This window comes from Athene cunicularia (assembly GCF_003259725.1).
Source record: "Athene cunicularia isolate RWA chromosome 5 unlocalized genomic scaffold, athCun1 chr5_part1, whole genome shotgun sequence".
NCBI classification, from domain to species: domain Eukaryota; kingdom Metazoa; phylum Chordata; class Aves; order Strigiformes; family Strigidae; genus Athene; species Athene cunicularia.
This window is the reverse complement of record NW_020799101.1, coordinates 38,439,344-38,461,079: the sequence shown is the minus strand read 5'-3', so window position 1 is coordinate 38,461,079 and position 21,736 is coordinate 38,439,344. Positions and strand designations below refer to the sequence as shown.

Below are 21,736 nucleotides of genomic sequence, written 5' to 3'. Positions count from 1 at the left end.
AAACCTTAGAAATGGAGACTGAATTCTCTGCTGAATAACAAAACAAACTGATTTCCTGTAGCAGACAAATCTTATCTAGGTATGTCATTTAACGTCTCTTCATGAAATATTGGAAGGGTTATTACCTATGATGATCAAATAAAGATATGTTTCCAAGATCATTAATGTCTCACATACTTTAAGGAGATCAAACAACAGATTTTCTAAGTCTGTATTAATAAAGCAATAGTTGCATAACTGACTTGGGTACACAGAGGCAGAAATGTAGGATACAAGTCAGCTTAGAGCATATGAAAAAAATAAGAGAAAAATCCTTGGGAGACAGAAAGAAGGTGACATTTCCTCTGATTCATTTGAGGGAAAGTATATTTCTTCAAACTACAAAAGACGACTCCAACAAGGCTTTGTAAATGTGAAGTCATCCTTCCGAATTCAAACCAGTCTCATTAATCCAGCAGTCCTAACGCAAAACCTTTAGATCCACTAGAAAAGAGTAAAAATTGGAAGCGCATTTCAGCAGCGTTATGCAACTACACTGTCATCCTGTGAGGTATTAGAGAAGTTATGACAGCTCCCACCCCACAAAAATAAAGTCCTGAGGAGAAGAGGAGACAGGGCAAGCGCCTCCCATTCGCCTGGAGGGAAGAGTGGAGCCACAAGGGTTCCCAGGAATTTTCTGAGACTAATCTACTAGAATACCAGATCAAAACCAGAAACTTCAACAAACACCAACTCCGAAGACTCAGAAGCATGAGAGAGACAAAAATTGGCTGATTCAAGGCATGTAAAAATATTCATAATAGGTCTCTTCCTGAGACATTAAGAGCACTAACAGCCCTGTTTAGAAAACTCAATCCTGACTCTGATCTACACCTTTTTGGTCATCTCGAAGACCTGACTGCCCAGATCATGCAGAATTCCTGCATCAAATTGGTAGACTTGAGAATATTTTTATTTGGTATAGTCTTAGATAGGAACAAGTGAGTTCACTGAGTGGAAGAAAATCATAACAGATACCAGCCAAGTGAACTGTTAAGAGAACCCTAAAAAATACAGAGATTCTGACCAAAAAATGAACCGAGTAATGAAGGTAGCTTAGACAACATTTCACATACCCCATCTCCTCCCAAGCACTTGAAACATTTGGTACTGACATTTCTACTCAACTCTGGTCTTTTTTCCCTGATGTTAAATGATATGCAAGGAAACTGAGGAAAGTAACGTGCTAAAAATGGCGTATACTTGAGATGCAATTTCAAGCTTTTAGCAGATTTACTACTGTCTTGGTTAAAACTGTACCACTGTAGACTGGGTGCATGCAGTTGTATGTTTATGCAGCCCATAGTTCTGTTAATCACAGCAGCAGCACAAAGGGACAATACTGAAGGTAACTACGTACTCCAGCTGAGGCAGAACTCCAGGTGGCTAAAGCCTTCCTTTCCCTCCCCTGTCCTGACAGCACACTCTTCAGTACCTTAGCTATCTAAGCTCCGCATGAAGGTCCATTTAGCCATGTCAGGCCGCTGCTTTCTAGATGGATCCAGAACTCCAGGTTACAGATGGGACCCCAAAAGGTCATTTTCAGACACCAAGTACAAAATACAGTTTGAGGATCTAATTACTGTGCTGAGCAAGGATTCCGAAATCAACAGCATCCTCCCTGTCAACAAGCAATTATATAGACACAACTACAGGACTTTTAATGTACAGAAAGGACAGTCCATAGTTTTAGAACAATGATCAAGTTTAGCATGGCGAGGCAGGAATAGAAATTGCTTTTAAATCCAGTAGTACAAATGTTTGTTTTAACTGATGCCTAATTACCAACAGTTTACATCGACTTCATTTAAAAAAAATAAATCTGAGCACAAAACAAGAACTATACAACCTACATTTGAAATTTAAGAGAGCACACCATTCACTAGTTTACCGATTTTCAAAACATGACACAAGCATAGGACAGTACAGTCCCTTTTAGAAAAAGCATCACAGATCAGCTCAGACAGCTGATGTTCCAAGTGGGCAGCTGAATCCATTCAAAGAGTGAGTACATATCAGGATGAGTAACTACACCCTGCAGAAGCAGAGAGAGATGAAGCACAAAAATCAGAGAAACAAGCAGAGTGTTTCAAAGAGAAATGCAGAAAGCCACAGTAAAGGACACATGAGATGGACACAGTAACACAGAGAACAAGGCAGAAGCGCATCCAAAGCGGCAGACTTAACCAGGGATCCTCACTCTGTTCCAGGTGGCATAGCTATCACACAGCAGAAAATGATAAATGAGCTGGGTGGCTATTTATTTAGCAGATACAGCATTACTTTCATGCCAGCATGAAATACTTCACCCTGTCTGTAGTTGCCTTCCAAGGCTTTTCCATGCAATATGAGCTACACTGAAAAAATCCATATGCATCAGAAAAAGAACAGCAATGGGAGCCTGAAAGTGAGACACGTTCAGTTTAATTGTGAAGCTCCACAAGTGATTAGTACAGCAGAAAATTAGGTAGCTGTGTTATAGTTATTTTCAGCCTCTGAATCTTAAAACCGCAATATCCATTTAATCAAGGAAGTTAACTCTTTGAAGCAACCAGAACTTCTAATACGCTCTACTTTTTTGAACTGGAGGAATCTTTGTTTTGAAGTCCAAGAGTGTGAAATGTTGGCACGCCCATCTAGCCTCGTGATCTGCCAAACATATCAATATTTTAAACAAGGATAAATCACTTTATGGATAACTCATCATGAAAGGTATTCTAAAAAACACATCTGCAGTATTAAAAGCTGGGATATCAACATCATCTGCCATGATGACTGTGAAAAACTTCTATTACAGAACCTCATTTTAGTTGACTACAACTTCCAATCTGAGCAGATGTACTTGTAAATTCTGGTTTGTTAATGAACATGGCACAATAATAGCCGTTAAAAATATTCTTCTCTCTACATTATTCAGGTTATCACCCATCTTCCCACACACCAGAACCTGATATTTATTGTAACTCCTGGGAAACAATCAGGCAGGCGAGAAACAAACCTAATAATGGAAGATGCTGATTCAAGAAGCTTCAGAAAAAATTCTAAGATAATTATACCTATGAAATATATAATATGCACAACTATATTTATGCACAGATATGTCAATGTAGATACATACATATAGATTTTTTTATTTATATGTGTTTAACACAGATTAACTATCTGCATGCAGATAGATAATCCTATGTAGCTCACTGGACACCTAAAAGAAAATTTTGGCTAGAAGGACTTAGACAAACACTACTGTGCAGCAATGACTACAGTTTCAGCACAGTATAGTATTGGCAAAAACTCCACAAAAAGTAATGAATAATATACCGCCAAAGGGGGAAAAAGGTAGACTTCAAACAAAGTGATACGCACAAAGCCAATTTCAAAACCTCGCTAATAAATATATATGAAAAACCATAGCTTTGTAAAGCTATTAACATATACTTTTGATATTTGAATAAAAGGACAATCCAGAAATTCTGGGTAAGCATCTTTAAATGCAGTCTTCTACAGAAGTGTTGTTTCAGGGAGAAGGGTATGAGAAATAAATCCATGTATTTAACTAAAAATCTTAGTAATTTCATTCATAGTCACCTTCATTTTGGCAGTATATCAGGATAATTTATTAAAACTTTTATATAAAAAGACCAATTAATAGTTCTGGCATGCATCATAATTTTTTATTATGTAATTTACACTGGAACAAGCAACTGTCACTTTTCATTATTCCACTGTGCTGCGAATTTTACTCTGCATGACAACTGCTGAAAAAAGTGTATGTTATAGCACTGGTACTACTGAATTACATTTTCTTGCAAAAAGACTGCCTATGCAGTATTATCATTAAAGCCATCACCGAATTTATTACTAAACTGCACATCTTCACGGATTCAACTATTACTCCACCACACCCTACAACTGCCAATGAGAACAATAACAACAGAAAATCAGGATGCTTTTTTTAAACATGCCTTCGTATTATTCAGTGAGCTATTAGTTTATTTTTAAAAATTAGTCACTTCACAAGAGAACTTCAATGTCAGTAAGAAGCTTTAGTACAGAATAGCGTTTAAAATAAAAACAAACAAAAAGGGACATATTTTATTTTGCAGAAAACTTTTTTGAATGCTCTAAGCTTCACAAGGAAACCATGCACATAGACAACCCTGAAGACAGTAACCGCTTCTGTCGTTTGTTCTTAGAATACAGAGGAACCATGTTAGAAAAAGGATTATCCTACAGGATGATGTGTCAGAAGAAGTTATGTCGTAGATGAAAAAGAAATGGATGGACTTTTTGATGCTATTGTTTTTCTTCTAATGTTACCATCTAACTTAAAAATAGACTCAGACCAAACAACTCTGAAGTGATACAGCCCAGCCAAGAAATATCAAATTCTTTAGTCCAAGATGCCTAAAATACACCAAAGTCCACCTTCCCTATTACTGCAAATACTTTCCAAGCCATCTGAGTGTGAAGTGTAAGGGAAGCAGCAGCTGGAGGCTAGGAAACAGCTGAGCATCTGGTGGAATTAGATTCTGTAGCATGGTGACCTAACAATGTGCCAGTCATTATAGAGATTATTCATTTTATAAAAGTAGTGCATTTTGCTTGCTAGAATCTACAGTTTCAAATGCTGAAAACTCTTGTGGATGAAGCATATGGTATCTCTGGGTAAAAATACCCCAAACCATGCTCCCAAGCATGTAAGATGCACCAAAAAGTTTCACAAACACACTTTCACCAGAGCAACCTACAGGGCTGACAGTAAGTAATCATTACAGCAGCATGACACAGCTAAAAGCTGAAAATGAAAATTACATTTCCCTATAGAGGAACAACAGTCTCATTCACTTTTTAAAAAATCTTTGTGAAATACCAATAGATCTTAACACCTCTCTACAGGTAAAGCAAGGAACAGATGCAGGAGATGCTTTCTCTGCTGTCTATTCATATTTGCAGCTGAAAGACACTGTATTAAATGGAGGACTGAAGACAAACAAGACAAGGGTGAACGCTAAATAGTCAAGGGAGAACTTTTAGAGGAAAAAATCTTGCGTTTTGTTCAGTAATATGTTCTTGAGAGATTTGTTTTTGAGGAATTAGGTTAAGATTCAGTCAAATACTTCCCTAATTTTGTTGTAAAAATGAGAAAGAAGTACAAGAGTAATACGTGGCATGCCTCTTGTACATCATAAAGCAGCTAAAATTAGCCCTTTGCAGGCTAAACAGCTGTATAAAGTCATAAGCATCTGATTAACTCAACAGGAAACAGCCTGCTAGAACTAGTGCACAAATACTACAAGGCTCTCAGAGCCCCATCAATACGCCTCAGTCCTAATCTGCATATAGTCACCTTCTGGATTTGACATCACTGATTAACTTTCACATCTCCAAACCGCCAAAGGTCCATAATGCTAGAACACTCTTGTTTTCGTCTTAACACCATTCCATCAGGAAACTGTTAAACAGATTTCAGCTGCAGCCATATTTTTTTTCTTTAAATCTCTAGGTGACAGCATTAGTAAGAAAATACATTTTATTAATCAGACCTTTTAAAAAACACATTAAAGATTAGTTTTAAAGCGGTATAAAATGCTTAGAAAGATTCTTGTTAAAGCTCAAAATGCACATTTCATTTAGCCATTAAAAAAAGGCAAATAGTATTTATTATACATTAAGCACTACTATGCCCTGAGGTTTCTGCTTAAAGCTCTCACATGTAAATGTGACTGATAAAATGGATATGACTTGTCAGCCAAGGCAGAACTAGCAGTAAGGGAAATGTTTCATCCTCTCTGGGACGCAGCACAGTATCATGATTCTGCTGTTTCTGCTTGCGGAGAATTGGTTCCTGGGAGGACGATGTTTAATTAGCTCCAAAGACATCCATGAGGTACTCGTTTTACAAACTGAATGATAACACAAGCAGCACAGGTAATACTATACATCGAGTGCCAGAAAGGTGACTTCTTCACTGCACAGTAATGGAAAGCCTCAAGGAGAACAGCAAGGAAAAAAAGGCAGACGTAGACACCGTGCCACCACAGTCAGGGCCAAATTCAAGATCTTGAGGGGACAATGTCCCACTACTTAAGAAAGCAATGTTGCTCCACCAGCATTTTTTTTTTATAAGCATTGACTCACACTACTGCATTTTCCATCTTTTCTGTATTACTGTATCATACTACTTTTTTATTAGAACATGTATATTTCCCTCCTTCCTCATAATCCATTGGCATTTTCTTTTTAAAGCCAGTGGAGTCCACCCTGAAGATGATCTCACTGTCAACAAGAAAGTGTATAAAGTGACCCAAACTAAATATTTCTCTTCCCCAGTTACAACCTTATGCACTATAAAACATATCAAATAGCCAAATTCATATCCTTTCAAAACGGACTTCTCCAAGAGGGAAAACCATTTCCTCAGTGTCTTCTCTACTGAGGGCCAGAGATGCACATGACTCAGATTACCAGACAGACTAGGACTACATCTTTGCTGGTGTAAACACAGAAAAATCACACCAGACACCAGGGAAGCAAAATCAGCATCGATATTTTGTTTTTATCCTGCCTTTGGCTCTTTCTCATAGTTCTCACTCCTTCAAATAAAAAAAGTAATTTAAGTAGCAAGTAATGTTTGTAAAGAGTTATTTTTTTGTCTGGACTAAACACATTACATCAAGATTCACATGGAAAGAACAGTAGCAAAGGAAAAGAACTGGGAGAAAGGAAGAGGAAAACACACATCATTATATAGCATTTTTTGTAAAAGGAGCATTATTCTATTCCATTTCTACAGCTGATGAGAGTTCAGAACAGAACACTAGTCCCAAGTAAAGAGCAGGACACTGCTGCAGTAAGTTTACAACAGTTAGTAAAGAAAAAGGTCTTCACTGACAGAAGAGTAAGGCAGTAGTTACTACTTGCACAACCATAATCCCCAAATTCTAGTAAATGGAGGTGAAGCAAAAGATTATGTTTATCTTCAAATCATCTTTTTTTTTTTTCCCCCCCTGAAGTTCTACCTACAAAGGCTCGGGGAGCTGACCAAACATTGACAAACTCAGAGCTGCTTCAAGTTTTGCCATGTCTTGGGTCAACTTCAGTGCTAACAATTCTGGCCCAGCAAAACTACTTTTGCCAGAACCAAAGTACCGAAGAGTGTACGCTATACCTGCTAAACAGATGCCATGTAACAGCTCCACAGGACACGGTGATCCATGGACAACCCTCTTCCAAATTCCCAGGACAGGACAGGGAAGGAAAAAAAAAAAAAAAAATTCTCAGTCACTGTACCAGGGAGGCAATACAGCACCGATATGCTGCTGCCCCATGACGAACCCTTCAAACCAGCACAGGCTAGGGTTACCACCAAAAGCAGCAGCCAAATAATATGCCCCCTCCCCTCTACTGACAGATATCCATATGGGCAAACGGAATTGAAGAACTGATCCAGATCTAAAGTATGCACCTAATTAATGGCTTTATGAAGACAACTTTGAGCTTGTTTCTTATCCAACTAACCACTGGCAGCATTTCAGGGGAGAAGACAGAGCTGGAGGTGAGAAGTGACCATACAAGAGCTGCAGCCGCAGTGTGGCTCTGAACTGCTCCTGGAAGTACAACGTGAAAACAAAGGTCCCCATGTAAAGTTTAAAATGTAACTAGCTGCAAAGCATGCTGCCTTCCTCTTCTCTCAACTGAAAATAAAGATGAAAGCTTTTGCACAGGTACACACTATCTTCTACAAAAGACAGATGGGAAAAACATTAAGCCTATACCGTTACATCTACTGAGCACGTTAAAAACACCCCTTAGAGACAGACCTCCTGTCTGCCCTGTTTTATGGGGCAGTGCATAACCACCTTCCTAAATTCAGGGGCTAAACACGTACTTGAGAATTCCATTACATTCCCCGAACTGGCTGGCAGACAGCTCTGTCCCCAGCGGGCAGGCACAAGGCCTCGTATGGGAACCAATGGATTTGGGGGCAGCCAATGCATTACTACAGAAGTAGCATTCCTCATTCAGAGCATCAACTGGCATTCACCTATGTGACATTTGCATGCAGGCAAGAGCAGAGATCATCGGAGGAAAAAAAAAGCCATGTCAGAAGATTTGCTTGACCCACACCCTTTGTGGAGAACAGCATTTTGCTGTAGCCCAGCAGTTAATGCTGCAATCCACCTTCAGTTTTCTCTAGAACAAACGATCAAATAGAACTTCTAAAACATCACAACCAAAAGACGAATCTGGAAAAGCTGTTGCATTGTTATTTAGACAATTTCTTCTTTCATATACATAGATTATCACTAGACAAATGCTCAAGTAATTCTTCAGATAGCTGCTTTTTGCTGTAAAATCTCTGCCACATTGATTTCTACAGCAAATAAAAACATTTGGCAGAATTATATTTAATAATTATTAAATCTAATCTAGACAGTAGTTCTTCTGACTCTATATCAAAATATGTACTCAAGTCATGATCCTTCCTTGTATGAGATGTATAGTGACATACCGTAAGTGCTGGTCATCAAGGGTAAAATTACTGAAGAACTACATTTAGGAAGCGCTATTGCCACATGCTTTAACAAGCTTAACGCTCACAGCATCAAACCATACTTTTAACAAAACTTGATGTCAGCTTTATATGGAAGATAACTGAAGAAAAAAGAAATAATCTATGTAAAAAACTGTTTATCACTCCTTTAGCATAAAAATGATTTTCAGAAAAAGCATGTATTTTCTTTCAGAAGAGTTTTAAATACAAAGTGGGCATTAACCAACTTTAATCATGTACCATTATGCATGTAAGGAAAAAAAAAATAAATCACGTAACACATTAGTATTCATTTAGCTGGTCACAAGCATTTTGCATAGTTTTCTGTACTGAATAGCAGCCAATTAATCTCTCCTGATAAATATAATTTTATTTTAATTTTGAAATTCCTCTCAGCTTTGAGGTTTCAATGGAACCTCATTTACTTTAAAAAAAAAGCCAAAAAAACCCCAACAACCAAAAAACCTGCACTTTGTTGTCTACAGCGAAGTTGGGAAAGGATCTCTGCACAACTTGAAGTGCTGACTGAAGCTCACTTTGCATTAGGTAATTCAAGTGCCAAAACCAACAGGAAAAAAAGATATTCTTCTCAGCATTTGGTCCCTATATAATTCCACAAACACACTTTCACCATTTCTACAAATATAAAGTCAAATTCATGAGAAACAATTTAATAACTGCCCCTATACACTAGCTAATGTAACCTTCAGTAATATTCGTTTCAATTTTCCAAAGCTTTTCTATTTTCAATCCTCAAGCTTTTTTATTTTATTACCTTGGTCTCAAACATACAATATTATCCAAGCAAAGACAAAACCCACGTCATCATTTTTGCAGTTCACAGGCCTGCTACTTTAAGAAATTACTATGTTTAAGTGAAAACCGCAAACAGAGAGAGCTGGTAAAGGTGTCCTTTTTTGTGCATCAATAAAACATCCTTTAGCCATTTCATATTCTTCAAAACTTCATTGTGTTCGATGATTTCCCAAGAACAACAGTATTTTCAAATATGATACTACAAATATTTTCATTAATGAAGACAAAGTAAGTTTTCAGCTTACATTTCAGTTTACATCAGTGTTCAAATATCTTAATGGGTGACAGGATGAAATTAAGGTTTGACACATTACATAAATGTAGGTCAATCCTTCTTCCTAGAATATTCAGTAAAACAAAACCTAAGTCTTATAAGTAAAAATCAGCTTGAAAGCACTATAAAGAGATTTGCCAATTAAAAGCATTTTACAGAATAGTCAAGTCAGTGCTTTGCACTTTGTTTTTTCTTACATAGTGATGTTCTAAAAATTTCTGGTGTGGTTTTTCTTAATAAATCGGATATTCCATATATCTTTAAAAGTCACATCATCGTCTGCTTGAAAAGAAAACCCTCATTAATCTATGGAATAAACAAGAAAGAGAACTATGATGGCTGAAGATCCAACAATGCCATGGGTTGCTGGCTCTGCTGAACAAGCAGTACTGAGGAAGAGTAATTTCCAATAGTCATGTAGTTCATTGTGGATTAATTTATGATGTTAATTGCACTTAAATTGGAGCCAGCTTTTTCCTCATATGCATTAAATATCCTCTTTCTTTTTTTTTTTTTTTTCCACCAATACTACCTCGAGCCCTCACTGTAATAATCCCCACAGGCTTCCAGATGAAATTCTAAACCACATGGGTAGTATTCTTAGTTTCCACTTAGCCTTCTCCAGCATTTTCACAGAGATTCATAGTGAAACTCCCTGTGATTTCCTGCTACATGCCCTACCTGTCTGCTCAATCTGCCAGCCAAAAAAAGAGGTGCACAAATAGTATTGTAATCAGAGTGATAAAGACACTAATCAGCTCATTTAGTGACAGCCTAGGTGTCAAAAGCAAAACCACAAGAGAATTAAAATAAACAGATTGAATAGAAATGCAGCCAGGAGAACCAAAATAAATCTACAGAAGTGGATGACTAGAATAAATCTTAAATCCAAACAGGCCATACAGCAGCAAGTACATAATCAGCACTATGTAAGCAGAGATGCTACTTGGTCTCTACTTTTGTTAAATCTGCTGTAGACTCATTTATCTAATGTAACAAGGCTGCATTCTGTAACATAAAAATTGCGATGCCACCACCAATACAGAAGTCCATCTCTTGATTATTAATTCATGAGGTCTTTCACAAAACAGGGCATATGTCCACAACTAGTAAAATTGACCCACTCTTCCAGCAGCTTCACAAGACTCGCTGCAACTACCCAGAACTCCTATGCATAAGCCTGCATCAGAGTACTGTTTGTGTTGCATGCAACACACGTGCTGTTTTCAACTGAAAATTTCCAGTTTCCTCAAGAAGTTGACTCAAGCACTTCATATAGTCTTACTCAGCTCTTAACATCCTCGACACAGAACATTCCCGGGTTGCTCAATCTGTAAGATCTATTCATTAAACACTCTCAACCCAAACAGCTAACTCAAGAATTAGATCACCAGCATTTTTAAACAAAATTTAATTTCTTAGTAACATTTTAGGGTTTTTGTTTCCAAGTAAAAAATTCTTGCAGACTTTGGAATAAACAGCATCTATTACTGGGCACTTAGTCTCTTCTCCAAGCAGTTAAAAATGAAAGGAATGTTGTTTATCATCCTAAAATAGCTCTCAGTTAAACACTAATCATTACCATTGGTGAAAAAGACAATTTCAGTCATATGACATTTAAGTTCTACCCTTAAAATACTGTGTATTAGAGGTCCTCCCTGCCACTGTATTTTGTGGTTTGACATGCATTTTAAAATTCCTCTTCCCATGATTTCTCAGTTTCACAAAAATATCTCGCATCTCCTTGGAAACCTGAACACAACACAACAAAGACTGCTGGCTCTAATGCTTAGAAGCAGGTTAGAATAAGAACTGCATTCCCTTGCTAGTCAGGATAGGGTTCAACACTTCATTCCTCTTTACTAATGTATCTAACAAGAATCTGTTTCACTCCCCCATTAATTTTCTCGCTTGCCTTCACAGCCGTTCACTCAAATCCTATTGACTCCTTCACTACTAACTTGCACTCACTTCAAGGTTTAATGAGTTTTCTAAGCATCTACGTAGAAAAAGGTGAACAATTTAAGAAGGCTGGCAATACCCAAGCAATACTCCACACCAAGAAGTAAAAATGGCAAGAATGAAGAGAACTAAGACCCCTTTTGCAGAGATACCTTAATCTACATCAGCTGGTTTCTATACCAATTGCTCTTGATCAGCACAGGATACCACAAGCCAGCAAACTATTTTCTTTTGGGTTCCATGCCCATCTGTACCTGACATAATCCTTGTTTGGGGAACTGTTGTTTAGATATTCATGTTGCTGCTACTACCAACAAACAACGTTTGCCCCCCCGTTCATCAATCCTTTAAATACCACTCTAGTTGCAGTACGAAAAAAAAAAAAAGTAGCACTGCTTCTGCTCAGAGCAGCACTTTGCTGCAGCACTGACGCAGGTTTAGCCAACATTCCTCTTGCAAAGACACCTTCACCATTACAACAAAGCACATATTCCTCAATTAAAAGCTAACATTCTGAAGGCATTTTCTACAAATTATACATCTTCAGTGGCATAAGAGAAGAAAATTCTCTCACGGGGATTTCTCAACTGAAGCATAGTGGGAAATTCGAATCATCCAGTTACTGCAGCTTAGTTGAAAGCCTCGCAGAGGCGGGAACCAAGAATAACAAGCAGCATGGAAATATCAATATGAAGAAGAAAAATCAGAAAGAGTAAGATTCTCCTTCCCCTCAAAAAAGGACAGAAAGTGGCACACAAAAGGCACAGCAAGAATTTTCTTCCCAGAATACAACACGAGCAAGAGAAGATATTCAACTAAATTGGAAGGTGACACCTTTACAATCAACAAGAAGGGATATTTCTACCTAAGGAATTCATTGCTGAGGGATACAGGTCTGCAAAGCCAAAAGCTCAGCAGCATTAAAGGGGAGAACAAAAGATAAAATTACATTGTAATATAAAACATTTAAAAACAAAGAGCTGGAAAAGGTACAAATGTCTTTTGAGTTTTATGACACAAGCCAAACTAACAGGATCCCACAAGAGATACACTCTGGAGTATATTATTGTCATAACTGCCTATTATAGATTTTTTTGCATCATCATCCCAAGCATCTGTTACTACTCCTAATTAAAGAACAGATGGTCTGACCCAGTATGGCAATTCCTTTGACCCTATATTTATCAGCAGGTGTGGAAATTAAGTTTTGAGGTCTCAAGCAAGCAAAGCAAGATTAACAAAAACAGATAGCTAAAGGTCTCAAAGCCATCTGGTATATGACACTTACTGAAAATAATATTCTTGAAGATTACATACGATGCATTTTCCACGGTCTCTGTACCGAGAAAACAGCCTTCCACAAACTTCACCAGATGCAAGTATGACTTAAATCCAGAAACACAGAGATTATCAAACTAACAAATTATTCCTTTTTCACATTAAAACTAGTGAAGCACAGCTATTCCAGCTGTACAGTGAAATCTGTAGAAATGGAACAAGTCAGCATGTTCAGATAAAAGCTAGAGGCCATTTTGAGTAAAAGCTTCTAAGGTCATCGCATACCAGTAAAAGAAACAAAGAAAACAACATAGGCAAAGGAAATAAAAAGCGTAAGAAGGTATACTTTTGTCTGTATGTTTTAAGTGCGTATTGAAAACGTGTCAGGTGCACTGTTCAAAGCTACATCCCCAAATCTCATAATGGATGGAGAAGAGAGCTTGAAATAATCCTCTACACAAGAAGTGAATCTGAGACAGGTATTAACCAGTAAGGCAGTAGAGGCATATGAAAAACAGTACACTTTTTTCAAGTGAGTAAAGTGTTTTCTTCTTCAAGAAAGAACCCTTCAAGCTTTACTGGTAAAAAGGGCACTTCTGGTAGTATGCACCTGTATGGATATTTCTTTAATACTCTGTTGGGAAAAAATGTATTAAAAATTAAAATGGCTGAAAAGTTACAGTCTTATGAGTCACAAGGAGCTTCTGATGAGCCTGCGTTCTACTAATGTGCATATGAACCTCATTAAGTTGCCAGGAATAATTATTATTGTAAGAAAATAAATAAACACTGCCCTTTCCACTCAGAAACAGTCACAGCGAGTTAGTTAATACACATGCTCTTAAATTAAGAATCACCTAAAGGAGACCAAAGCAACAAGGAGGCTGGTTACCAGGGCATTCTGTGTGAAGGCATCAGAAAGATGCTCCTCAGCCTAACTTGGAAGCAGCATTCATCTGGTACCAGCAACAGCAGGCAACTAGTTAAAAAAAAGAGAGCGTCCCCACAGTACATGCCAGCAAGCACCTCCTCTATGGCTAATACAATTATACAATACCATTACCAAGGGCTGTAAAGTATTTCTAGCATTCTATACAAATCCTATTAATTTTCTGTAAATAAACCAGACAAATGAGCTGACTTCTTGCAAATTAAAATTTAATGAAAATTCTCCAGATAATTCCTCAGGAAGAAAGCTTAAGTCTCCAAGATATTCCTATGTTGCAGATCAGCAAGACGCAGAGAGGAAGGCACATCTCATGCCCATCGCCCCTTCCCTACTAGAAACATGGACATCATTCAAGCATCATTCTCCTAACATTTAAAACCTACTTCTAAGATAACTAGCAACCTGTTAAGTGCTTAACTTTTGTATGGTTGTCACTTAAAGTGTACTCACGGAAAAACCATTAGATGTGACTGGTTCAAGCCAAACTCTCCATCATTTAGTCACCTGACATAATTACTAGACCTACAAATTCTGTGTTGGGTATGGTAACTCACCAGGGTGCCAGCTAAAAAGCACATTTTACACAATCATTTGCCACTGAAGAATGACTTTCCTAATGTATGCAGAGGTTAAAAAACTCCAAACCTACCAGAAATTCATTTCACCATGCAAAAAGCTAAGCACTCCCTATGTGCATGCATGCCGGGGCAGGAACAGAAGTAATTATGTTTGACTTAAATCCATTATTTCATTTCATTAATTGAAAAATAGTCAGATATTCTTAAACATGGACAAATTGACATAGAAAAAAACCCAGATCGAACAATTCTCTGAAAGTACCTTGGGGGAAAGTGAGTTCAATATGTACAAATTACATCAATTGAATACATCAACTCACACTGCACTGACTTAGTTAAACCGATGTCATCCCTGTGCATGAACGCTCTTACACAAGGTTAAGCCCATTTTTCAATTTATCTTGTTGTTTACCAGGAATATCTTTTACTTCAGGACTGATCTCATCTTTTTCTAAGTTATAGGTAAAAAGACACTAGACATTCTGATGTATTTTCTACAGTGGATTTATGATTTGATATTCTATAGTATGGACACAAAATTAACTATGCACCTACACGAGTTGAAGAAAATACTTTGCAGAAACCAACCGTATCAATCTAAATATACCTGCACTAAGTACTGAATGATTGAATAGAAGAAAAATTGGTCTGATAATGCCATGTTTCTGAAATTATGACGAGTTCTTCATTTTTCCATTTCTTCCGAGTCAATTTAAAAATAGAGAGTAAGCAAGCTTAACAGAAAGTGTTACTGAAACTCATAAAAAGGGCACTATTGTGAAAAAGCAAAAGCTGCGATTGCACATTTCAGGCAGTCTGGTGCAGAGAGTTCTAAGAAAATAAGGAAACTTGCAATCATCACAGACTCCCTTTGAATTCAAGCACCATTCAGATAGACTACATTCTCGCCCCATAATAAGGGTTTTCAAATTGATACCATACATGCGAGTAACACAGTACTGCCCTGTGGTCAAGTTCTGAGGACATTATACCACCTGCAACATCTTCAATCCCTGCTCCCTTCCTTGAGAGAGTCAATATAAAAGCTAAACAGAGCAACAGACAACTCATCAAAAGAGCTAGAAAAGAGACTTGGGAGAAGATGAGGTTTAACAGTTCTTAAGTTACTTAGGACACAAGAAGCCCTTTAGATCTAATCAAGGAAAAAATAAACATCTGCAAAAGGAGAACAAAAAGAATGCTTGAGTGTTAAAAATAAAATAACAATATGAATCCATAAGGCAATAATAAATTAATGGCAATAATAAACTAATACAACACCAGCCTCATTTATAAATCTTCCACGTATTATACAATGCGCTGCAGCCCATCTCCTCTTTTTTTTAAAGCTTTGTGAGGTCCTTGTCTTGCACACACTGTATACATACTCTCAGTTAAAATGCACTGTTATGCTGATGCAGAAATTGTGCTATAAAACTTGCATTTGCAAGTTCTTATTGTTTCTCAAATTTGTATTAGCCACAAAAGGTAAATTCTATATACATTTTATAGTACAGTAAAATAAATATTGAGACTCGATGCCCAGGTGAATTAAGTCCACATTTCTGATTTAGCCTGCATGTTATTGCATTTGGCTGTTTTTAAGGAGGGAGTAATTTATACATATGTTTTTACCCATAAAAATTTAAAAGGAAGTTCTCCAATTAAAATATTTTCCCTACGGATACTGTAACTTTTAATGTGCACACATGAAAAGAGCTATGGTAGTACCTTGACAGGCATCTGAAAGACGGTGACAGCCAGCAAAGCTTTGTAAAGAAGAAGAAAAAATATTTTACAGTGATGAAAAAAATTAAAATATCCATACAACAGGAGTATTTGGTTATACCCAGTTACATTTAGAATCACTATAACCTCAACTGCCATTATACAATGCTGAAGCTGCTTTCATTTTCTATAAGTATTTAAAAATACTGCTGCTAAGCATCAAGGAGGCACCTGAGGTGCCAATGTTCTTACTGAAACCTGCTTTGAGGGTTTGATATACACCTATTACACCCAACTTCTGTAAATATTAAACACATCTGTAAGCACTCAAAATTTCATGACAGATAAAGCAGATCCACTCCACAGTTTCTGAAAATTTCCACAAATTAACAGTAGGCTGACCAGGAAAAAAAAGAAAAAATCTTATCCAAAAAAACTTCACAATAGTAATTTTCACTGGCTGTTGTTTCAGATGAGTATTTGTATATTATTTATTATAGATGTAGGAATTAAAGTTTTTCTGTGAATACATCATAATTGAAATACGTTTGTCTGCATAACCTTAAACACACAGCAGTTTTAAGTATCCTTAACATATATTTGAAGTCTCAGCTAACACTAACTGGAAATCAGATTACCAATATCCAATTCCTACTAATATTTTAAAAAAATATCTCCTGTATCTTTATATGCAAGACAGTTTCCATTAACACATGCACAAGCTTAGCAAAGGGAAAAGTCTTCTTGGGACTTTTAAGAATTGTAAAAGTAAAGCGCTCTTCACTCAGCCACTCAATTTCTGAATAACTGTTTTACTGTCAGAAGCTTCAGAAGGTGAGGTCTCTCCTCCCCAGGAAAATTCTGAGAGAAAATAGGTAGTTAGCACCAGCTCATGGAAAATTACCTGTCTTCTTTCAAGACCATTCTTCTATGAAGCCCCAATCCAACACCCTTGGCCTCATTAATCAGACACAAACATGCAAGGGCAGAGCTCTGAAAAGCACCATGGAGACACAAGCAGTTGGGGTGGGAAGGGAACATGCACAACCCTCCACACCTTCCGCAATCAGAGCTCTACACAATATGATGCAAAAATATAAGCATGGAAGGAGACTGATGACTGAAGTTAAATGGGGGCAGGCCCACTGATGACAAGTCAGAGATCAACTGTCATCCTGCCTAGTCTGGGGACTACCAAGACGACTATCAGATGCTTCCAAGTTGACCTGAAGGTTTTCTATTTTCTTTCTTGCTGATTATTTTGTTCAGCATTTTGTAAGACATATTGAATTATTCCTATCCCATTGCTCAATTGCATGGTTATCAGAAATATGTTGGTCTACAGATGATGGACAGGCTCCAAATTCCACTGCTGGTTCAGATACACCACAACCTGCGAACAAACACTGGGAAACCACACGGAAGTAATAGATTTTCTTTAATGATTTCTTTTTAAGTAAACTTTGGGGTGTAATCCATCAAATTGACAAGCTGTTGGCTGCCCTTGCTTCTCTTCAAGTTGCTTCAGTTAAGATCATTGCTAACTCATCAAATAATTTGCTTATTTCCTTATGTCTCCAGTTATTTTAATCTGGCATGTCACAGTACAGGCTCCTGGCCATTGCCCTGTTAATCAATACTGTTTGTGGCCATTTCCCCAGTCACTGGTCTACTCCTTTGATGTCTTCAAATTCCTAAGTCTGAACTTTTAAAAATTAACAGTGCATTTTTTAAAAACTAAATGTAACACTGGACGATTAGATGAAATTGCAGGTAAGACAATTATACTCCTGAGAGTAAAATATTTTTGGTACAAGTACAGAATGTTTACATAAAGCAGGTAGATGAAAAAGGAAGCTCTGCAGTTTTTGTTGGATGAGCTGAAATCAAACCTTCTGTCAAACCCTCTCCTAGTTCAAGTTCCTTCATGTAAATTATTCCTCATACATTTTATATCTGAAAACCAAATCACCTGAAATACTATTAAAACCTTTTATATAAAATATAAGCAATTAAACCAGTAACTAAAGCTTCAACTTTTCTGTCACTAATGACATGGGATGGGGTTTTTTTTTTTCAGTGGGACAAAAGGTTAAGGGCTTCTGTGTTGGAGGCTTCAATAATCTTGATATTATCTGCTGGCTTTACCATTGAGAGGTTTATGCAGTAAGCCATCTGTATTTGTCATTCATTCCCTATACCAAAAAGCCTAATGAGAATTTTAAAATTTCAATTATGTAGAAAGCAACAGAGGTCACAACTGGCATTTTCATGATACCACTATCGTGACTACTAAATTCATACATCTGCTTTCATAACCATGGGCCAACTTCCTCTCAAAAGACAGCTAGTACACATAGTCCTTTTTTCCTCTTCCCCCTCTTTTGAGTAGTCTTCAAAGTTATTCTGACTTTCAGAGAGGAGAATCCTACTCCTTAGCTATTCTCTAGGCTATGTAGATGCAGTTTTCCACTGCGGATGCTGCACAAAAGTGTTCAGTTTAGTTAATCTTGTTATTTACATTATAGTAGATGAAAATCCTTCCTATTAACAGATTAATAAAAGGGCCTGTTTTTAGTACCAGACAAACAAACACTCTTTTGTTCTCTACATGAAAGTTAGTATAAAGAACAGCCACTATTCATTTAGCTAAAGAAAAACTCATTCACACAATTCTTTCCAAACATTAGCACATGTACAAAACCACAATTGGGTAGAAGTCATTAGTGAAAGGTAGGAACAAAACCAGACTACATAATCACAGATGTTTCAATCCAACTAAGAAGCAGTACAACATCAATCCACTACCACCACAGTTCCCAAGACCTTCACATTCAGACATGTTTTCCCTCTCACACTGTAGGGGATGGGGAAGCAGGGCTGTTTCCAGCTTGCCCCAAACCTTGGCAACCCCCAGCCACCCAATCCCCCCACAGTTTAACAAGCCAAACAGCCTTCTGCACCCCGTTTGTCTCTCCCACCCCAATCCTTGTGATTCCAACTGAGGCAGCTATGGTTCTGTCTAATCCAACTCCCTCCCCACTTCCAAACTCTGGCCCTACTTGTCTCGTGCTCCCCTCAGCTCCCCTCAATTTTTCTGGCTTCCGAAAAGAAAAAAGCTAAGGGCTGGAGAGAAGGCAAAACCCTTCTCTTGTGCATGCTGCATGTCCTCAGTAGGCCCATCCTATCATAAAGGAACTGCTGTTTAATCAGATAAACATCATATTCTTTTCAAGAGACCACAATGGGGTCCCAACGGGAAGACTCTTCCATGAGTATACAGTATCTCAGGAAACATGAGATACCTACATCACAACACACACACATAAGGAGATAATTAAAGTAGCACACACAATCTTAACTTCCAATAGCCACGATTCCAGAGAACTCAATGCTTCTGAACATCTCCTAAAATGTGCTGCATCACAGGATTTCTGAGAATTATTTTACAGTGGGAAAATACACAGCTGTATTCTCCTAGACTTAGATATTTTTCTGCACTGCAAATCAATGCCAATTGTATGTGCCTATAGTCTCGAGCTGTCTAAATGCCACCCCATCGATCTATCCAATCTGTGTTAGAGGTAACACAGATACCAACACCTACGAGGCCTGCAGGGACTGAGCGGGGGGCCCAAGTCAAGCCCAGGGCTGCAGTTTAATATTACAGCTTCAGCCCAGTTGACAGCCTGCTGCTGTGCCAGGAACAGGGAGACTGAACTCTCCCATCTCCTCCATTCCTTCCTTCTCTATTTCTGGCCTACAGTCATGTCCTCACATTACAGACACATTCAGCTTCCACACCAGTAGGAAAACTAACCCGGTAACAAAAACTAAATCAGTCTCTTATTGCTGAGATGATGCGGCAGATCAACTTATGATAAGTGTGAGAACTACGGAGAGGAACAGAGGAGAGAGGAGCAGAAACAAGACTTCAATCTTTCAGGGTACTGCTTACCTGTAATGCAAAACCACCAGTCATAATTTAAGTCTACAAACATTTTCAATAAACTTTACTATATCCTAAAGGTTTTAAGAACTTGCGTATGCCCTTCGCATTAGAGGAGAAAAAGCAAAATATAGCACATGTATCTGAAAAACTCATGACTCAAATGAAATTAGCTCATACTGCAACACTCAAAGGAATTTCTCCTTGTGAGAGCAAAAGGGTCAACTCACCCCACAAATACCTACTTCACAGCTATTTGTGAAGCTGTTTATTTCCCTAAAAATCTCTGTTTCTAAACTGTGGAGTAAACGCTGAATTCTTCTGACTCAAGATGAAGCAAAACTTCTTTATAAGCATGCATAGCTGTTTATCTATACTGTATCACATACTGCAAACACCATTTCAGTAGCCACTACTGCTGACCTTACACTATGAGTTTCAGAACAATATTAAGACAAAATACAATGTTTAAGGAATTAACACATACAATGCATCCAGAGCATAAAGATCGGTGTTTCTAGAAGAGATAAGTTTTGAAGGCTGGTCTTCACGATATTCATGTCTAAACAAGCAAATACACAGTTCTTCAGCAGTTCCAGTAAACCTCTCCTTCCACAATTCAAGATTAACAACAGATCCATGGGCAAACACAGATCTCGCTGGGTGCCCATCTTCATACACCTAGATACTTGCACAGAGCCGGTTAGCCATACTCCTGTGACAATCAAACCAAGTTAAGTAAGCAGCTCGAGTCCCCCTCCCTTTTCTTCCTCTCAAAATTTCTAAACCAGAAAAATAAATCAGTTCCTTAACTCTTCTCTGATATGGTTTGTACAATCCAGAGTTGAGCTTTTGGCTTTCATTCCAGTACTTATTCCCAAAACACAGCTGTAAAGTATAAAAATCAATTAATAATGTTTTGATATAAGACAGCTCACCCAGACATTACACAGGACAGATTTACTGTTCTCATCATTAAATAAAACATTCAGAAATCTCCAGAGACTTGTTTTTCAAATGTTGACAGAGACAAGTACTGCTTTTATTATCACTAAATTTATAATAGAAGTGTACTATTCATTTCAAATGACCAAAGCCAAAAAAGGAGCTTCCCCTGAGCATCGATCATTATTCTCAATTATAAATCACAACAAATATATTGTGTACTAAAACCATCCAATTTTTAAATTGTTCAGACTTCTCTGCACACCCACAATCCTATTAATGCATTCAACTGATTCGTATTATGAATTTTATGTTCACAGAAAAGACCTCCACTTACAGAAAGATGGTTCCTCTTGGAAGCATCACAGACATTTGAAGAAGGGCACAGGAAATCTCTCTTCAAAGATGCAGCAGCTGGTAAAATAGAGACAAAACTAAACAAAACAAAGTATTCTTGTTCAGAGTTAACTATTTTAAGATGTAGATAACCAAGGAGTTGGAGAACGATATTCCTGGAAAAAAAAAAGAACCTTCCACTGAGAGCATCTGCCACAAAATCTCAGCAGTATCAAACAGCACTACTTTCATAGAATAGTCCAAGCTGTCCAGGGCTTTTTAAAACCAAACAAGTAATTATCTGCAGTTTTCCTATCCTCAGAACCTC

At 37.6% G+C, this 21,736-nt stretch overlaps 1 protein-coding gene across 8 annotated transcripts in view; it reads right to left on the bottom strand.

Moving 5' to 3' along the window:
* SIPA1L1 (signal induced proliferation associated 1 like 1) overlaps positions 1-21,736 on the bottom strand; it is a 218,835-nt gene that overhangs the window by 108,471 nt on the left and 88,628 nt on the right. For 5 of the 8 annotated variants that reach the window (XM_026848958.1, XM_026848956.1, XM_026848961.1 and 2 more), the window contains one exon: positions 21,410-21,486. The exons of 1 other annotated variant lie outside the window; for it this stretch is intronic. The gene's annotated coding sequence lies outside the window, so the exon portion shown is untranslated. Of the gene's footprint in view, positions 1-7,207; positions 7,266-21,409; positions 21,507-21,736 lie in introns of all 8 variants that reach the window. 2 more of the 8 variants (XM_026848957.1, XM_026848959.1) reach the window with 2 other exon arrangements.